Source organism: Pinus tabuliformis, chromosome J (assembly GCF_031772625.1).
Source record: "Pinus tabuliformis cultivar Carrire ecotype Pingquan chromosome J, CPIR1, whole genome shotgun sequence".
Taxonomy (NCBI): Eukaryota; Viridiplantae; Streptophyta; class Pinopsida; order Pinales; family Pinaceae; genus Pinus; species Pinus tabuliformis.
Genome location: NC_142295.1, coordinates 196,117,555 through 196,124,048, shown reverse-complemented (window position 1 = coordinate 196,124,048; position 6,494 = coordinate 196,117,555). Strand labels below are relative to the sequence as shown.

The 6,494-nt window shown below is 36.8% G+C and overlaps 1 pseudogene; it reads right to left on the bottom strand.

Annotated features, from left to right (window-relative positions):
* Positions 1-731: 731 nt before the first annotated feature.
* Positions 732-5,929, bottom strand: LOC149226351 (2-oxoisovalerate dehydrogenase subunit alpha 2, mitochondrial-like; annotated as a pseudogene).
* Between the last annotated feature and the right edge of the window lie 565 nt (positions 5,930-6,494).

Genomic DNA, 6,494 nt, shown 5'->3' with positions numbered 1-6,494 from the left:
AGTTTATGTGGGATCAGTAAGCCCATGACGACCATTGACTGGGCTGATCGAACGAACTGGGCGGCCTCCTGGGAATCTCCTATAATATATAGGAGTCAAAATTACTTCAAGATGCACCAGATACTCTCCCTGGAAAAATCCGGGCAGGAAATTACAGAGGTGACACAGATCTAATACCCTGATCAAGCTTATGCCAAAGTCAACTAAAGTTAACTATAGGAAACTTTTAGAACTTTAATTTACCTGTCCCCTCTCATCTTGAAATCTTTCAGACTTTTAAACAAGAAAATTAAATGATTAAATCTGCTGATCCTTCCAAAATTGCAAGAAGATGCTTTAAAATTCTTATAAAATAATGCAAAGTCCAGATGCATTGAATTTATCTTGCCTGCGTGCATTCGTAATCAGAAAGACATCACATACCATAAATAATTTTTTTTCGTAGGCCAAATCAACGCCTTTGGAAGATCCGCATGTGTTTCACACAAATAGCCTTTCAAAATGAGATAAAATTCTGTAAATTGCCAACAGTATCTGACGGTCACTAAAATACTCGCAACACGCACCTCTGCTGAACTTTAAGGGCTAAAGATCTGATCTGCAACAACAAAAACAAAAATACAACACTTCTTTGTGGCACATTCCACCACTGGCAGCCGGCATTAAAGCATTTCGTTCCTTCTTTTGCAGCTTTCCCCGTTGGAATGAGGAAAGCTAAAGAGTTGGCCGCAAGTAGTTTTAATTGGTGTATGGGGTATATAATTTAATACTAATCAGTGCTTGCCAAAAGCCAGGGAAGAAGAACAGTGCTTGCCAAAAGCCAGGGAAGAAGAACAGCAACAATAATTGGCAGACCAAAGAAACAATTAACTCTGAGGCCAAGAGTGACATAAAAGAATGGGAAAAAGCAGTAAAAATATCTTCAAGAATGACATAAAAGAATGGGAAAAAACAGTAAAAATATCTTGCCATGAAAAAAAGGCAACTCAACCGATATTTGGAAAAAGCAGTCACACTTCAAATCAACAGTTGAAAGTGTCTCACCTGATCGAACGGAACAGGGTAAGAAGAGATTTTCAATGCTTGGTTTTTCCATGCGTTCAGCAATTTGTATTGCCTGTGAAATCTATACAGACCAAAAGGAAAGTTAATTTCCCGAACATGGTTCATGTGGATTATCAACAGCTCAAAGTTGTTTACAAATGACATAATCTAAATCAAAGTTGTGATAGTGAATGCCATAAAACACTTTTCTATGCAAAATGAGGCTTTGGATTTCAAGTATATCGCGTTTCGTATTTCAGTCCGAAGGTTCAATTCAGCCTTCTCAGTCCACCAGTTATTTTGAGTCAGCCAATTTCTAAACCTTGACACAGGGTCATGCTTCAACCTCCAATGTTCAATTTCATCTATTCTTTGATATTTCGTTGAGTCATCTGATGTTGAATGGTGACCTACTCGGTATGTAAGTGCCTGCCAATATAATAATCAGAATGGACCATCTTCATCTTCATCATAAATGTACTATATAAAGATATACATTACAAGCATTGCTAGATCCCCTTACAAATAGCCAAGTATTAGTGATTTGTCAACATCCAAGAAAAAACATAAATACAAATCCAGATTCGTTTGGACAAATATGTTGTTCATGTACCGAAAGTGAAGATGAAACATTAAAACCATAAATTAAAATCCATAAAAGATCACAACTCTTTTGTTACTATTTGTCCCAACAAAGTATTAGGATTCAAGAAATGGTTGGACTTTAACAAAGTGAATACAATAAAACAGCATGTGAAGTGTAAGGAGTTAACTCAATGGGTTGTCATGAATATTGTTGGGCATTTTGCTGATTAAAAATCAGCAGGGTCCCTAGTTTGAATCCCACTGGGTTACATGTATTAGTTTATACTAATAGTTTTATTAAGGATATTATTCACTAATGTGGGGAAGCATCCCTTTGGTTTCTTGTAAAGTTTTCTTAAAGAAATAATGGAATCTGAACTATGTGAAAAACACTGAAAGTATACCTCTATCAAGATTGGTTTAAACTCATCAATTGCCATCTGTCATGCCTTGCTAACTGCAAAGTACATAGCAAGTGCATCATTCCCGTCGACACGAATGCTTCTTATCCCATAACCTTGCCCTCTAACAACTACACAATCACCTCGAATTTGCCAAAAGATAGGGAACAAATAGACAATCAAATTAGAGTGCCCTTCCAAAAGAGTCATTTTTAGTAACAAATAGGCATACAAACTTATTAAATATGCAGAGTACTTTTGAACCGTTCTGACGATGGTGTACTGATTTCCCATCCATTGTTTCGGCAAATAAATACAACTGGAACTTCTAGAACTGCTGCAAAGTTTAAGGCAGCATGACAATCTCCCTGAGGCAAAAAGGAGAAATGCATCAGTTAAAAGCAATAGAGATTTTGAACTGACATTAGGAGCACAGATTAAGATAACATCTTTCTTTGGAAGGATAACTGGGTCAGTAAAAAAATGTGATGGTTGAGAGCGGAGACTGACCTCACTCGTGCCACCATCACCAAAAAAAGTTATTGTACAAGCTTGCTTCTTGTCCATTTTTAGGGAATACGCTGCACCTACTGAATGAGGAAGTTGTGTCCTGGAAAATACACATGATACATGGAATGTAGTAAGAACTCCCAATCAGCCCAAAAGATTGTTTACAAAATAAAACTAATACATAATGTACCTGATATCTAAATTTATAAAGATAACTACCATTCAAGTGAAGGAGACCCTTACGCTATAGGCGATGATATTGTGAAGTAATTCAATGCATTAAATCCATAATGGATAGGCATCTGGCGCCCCTTGCCATAATCAGCATAGTTCCCAAAGCACTGGTTTGCAAATTCTTGCATTGTGAAACCACGCCAAATAAGGACCCTGGTTCTCGATACTACACACATTAATAACATAAGCTCTTTCGGTTAAGCTTACTGTAGTGCTTAAGTATTTTGGCAGTACATTCAACCATCTATAAAAGGCTTCTAGAATAATAATATAGACCTAAGGTGCTTATTAATGAAACAATTCATAACCCTGGTGGGATGCTGGGATGCTTTTAAAAGTGATATTATCTATATGGAAAGGTTGCAAAACCATGGTGTATATGAATTTGGGAGACTAGCTCTTGCTTCAGAACAACCATACAAGTTAAAATTCCATTCTCAGCCAAGGTCTTTAGCACTGAACAAGCCGATTAAGATAATTTTTCGAAAACACTTTCATTTTAAATTTCTAAACTAACACATCTTGATCAAACTATATACCTGGGCAAAGACCACATCATCAATAGTCAAAGCTGTTGCTGATGAAATATTGATGGCCTCTTCTCCATTACACGTAAGATAAAAAGAAATTCTGCCTTGCCTCTGTGCTTCATAAAATATGGTGTCCACAACTTGAAGAGTTACCATACTCTCATACATTTTCAATGCCAAGTCTTTGCTAATCTGTCAGACATCAAAATTATGGATATTGATGTCACATATAAACTCGTGATTAAATATACATCAGAGAAGTCCACGTCACAGCAAGGGAACTCATCAAATATTAATAAGTACATAGATCACTTGACTGAAGCCATCAGTGGAGGCAAGGGCTAACCAGCCTGCCATAGGGCATTAAATGCCCGGGTACACGCATGCTCTATAACAAAATATAACGGACACGTGGTGGCTACATAAATTAAAAATAAGGGCGGTGTGCTATTTTGTTATAGAGCATGCATGTACCCGGGCATTTAATGCCGTATGGCAGGCTGGTTAGCCCTTGCATCAGTGGAAATCTGACACCCAACCTCATTCAGAACCCTGTAGCAAGGTACACGCTTATTCGAAGACTCGGATATGAAGTTCATTTCATAAGTGAGCTCAACTTTCCCGCCTGGAACATCCAAAAACTATCAATTCAAAAATAGAATTTAAAATCAGAATTGTAAGAGTAATCATTCATTTTCTAGCATTTAAATCTGCAGTTTACAATAACAATCTCTACTCTACATGGCTTTGATTCTTCCTAGTTTTCAAGCAGGTCTTAACTATGTTGAATTAATAACTAATTTTGAATAAATTGGTTGTATATTGAGCTTTCGAAATGCATTTTTGAAGTCTCAGTCAAACTGCAGCAGGGGCATCACATGGAAGAGCTTTTTTACCGAACTACTTCCAAATGAAAATATGCTCAGGCTCACATTGCAATAGATAACATAAGCGATGATTCTAAATAAGGTCATGTACAACCATGCTTCAATTTGAATGAGATTCAACAGCCATCATCAAGATCTCAAATTATAAATGGTAGTCTATAAATGAAAATTAAATAATCTTGACACAGATGCAGGTTTCAGATGTCAAATATATGCAGGCCTGTATTTTAAAGGTTACCCCTATATGCAATTTGGAATATCTCAATAGCTCTTGAAATGCCTGGAAAGGGAATCACCGCGAACTTAACCTCTCAAACCAGATAGAGGGTAAGTTTCACTAAATTGGTTATAACCAGTCCAATTTTGACGAGTATCACCACTAGTGACCAGAATTTTGATCAACTGATGGTCATTGATAAGCAATGAAACTAATTCAGTCCAAACTCTCGACAAACCTCCAAATGGACACAACTCAATAACAAGGACTTGCCAGAAATTTGATCAATTGATTATCATTGATAAGCAATGAAACTAATTCAGTCCAAACTCTCTACAAGCCTCGAAATGGACACTACTCAATAACAAGGAGGACGATAAAGAATACAAATAAAATTTAAATGAATACTTTCACAGCTAAATGGGGAAAATATAATTTGCTAGTGCTTATGATTCTTAAAAGCTCCTTAACAGAAAATTTGGCTGTGCACTTCTAGGGCTTTGCATTAAACTCTGTTATAAGGGCTGTGTCATTTATCCTAATGAAAAGACTTCATGGCTGTTGAAATCATGACCCTATTTTGAAATTGTCTCGTAAAACCCATGGAGAAGAACGAACCTGTACAAATTGTATACCTCAAGTCATCTCAAACAGAAAACACCTCCTCCTAGGCTCTCCGGCCAAGGAACCCATTGGAGATGACTACAGGAGAATTTATTTTTATAAAATACTTTTGTTCAATGATGAGCAGCATATCTCAGATGTGAGATGTATCACGACTTAGAAGCATATCATTACCTACTAGCATTGATTTATTTTAAACACGGATCTAACATTAGATCTATTTTAAACATTGATCTAACACACTGATCTAACATTAGATCTATTTTAAAAAGGCAACATTCTTGATAAAATTTCTAGTATCTTATAACTAAACTCAATTCCAATTTTCCCATTTTTATTCTCAGAAGAGGTCCTAGAGACCGCGTAGGTCTCGAAGGGCACTAAACCATAAACATAAACAAACAAAACCAAATTCATCCAAGAACCTTGCAATAGCAATGATACAGCTACTCTATTGTTTTGTGCTGATACAGATCCCATTGACCAAATCTAAGACCGCTAGATTTTGATACTATATAGCAACTGTATACTGATTCCTGACTTCACTTCCTAACATGCATAAGACATAACTTCCATTATTGTTTTTGTTCAGAAACAAACCCGTCTTTCAGCATCATCCTCCAACTGTTCGTCAGAATACTCATCAAAACCCTTTTCAGTGGTCAGCCCACGATGGCTTAAAAGCCTCCAGCCATGTTCTAAGCCACATTCCTGCAAGGGATTTTTCTTGTAATGTCCAAACTCTCGACAGTGAAAACCAGATGAACCCTAAAAGCTAGAATCATTATTACCATATACAGAGCCATCAAGACTACAGGGTGCTCTCTGTAACAAACAACCTGGGCGAAGCAGATTTAGACACAACTTAGAAGCTTTGGATGGTAAGAAGATCGCCATGGCAAAATTCAATTCGCTTCCAACCCAAAATCGAAATGTGGATGTGGTCTACGTGGGGGAGGGCAGTGAAAATATCTTCGAGAGTGACAAAAGAATTGGAAAAAGTAGTAATGCATATCTGCGAGAGTGACAAAAGAATTGGAAAAAACAGCAATGCAACTCAAAGGGCTAGGTTCAATGCACAGCAGAACTGGAGGTGAAAAAAAGGCAACTGAAATATTTGGAAAAAGCAGTCAACTTCAAATCAACGGTTGAAACTGTCAAACTTGATCAAACGGTTCAGATTAAAAGTGTTGACAATTGTTGATGCATAGGAAGGCCTATCGGCCTAAATATTTGATAAGCTATGATGTAGTTCCTAAATTTATTAATGGGATGTACTATTGCAAGACACTATTTTTCTGTATCTGTGTAATTTAATTCTATTGGAGTCAGATCCTTGCTAATGTAGTAGATGGCATATGGCTTCTTGACTTCAAGTTGACCTAGCACAACTCCTATACCAGTATCAGATGCATCAGTTGCTATATGGAATGTGTTATCACTCCACAATTTCTTCTAAGTT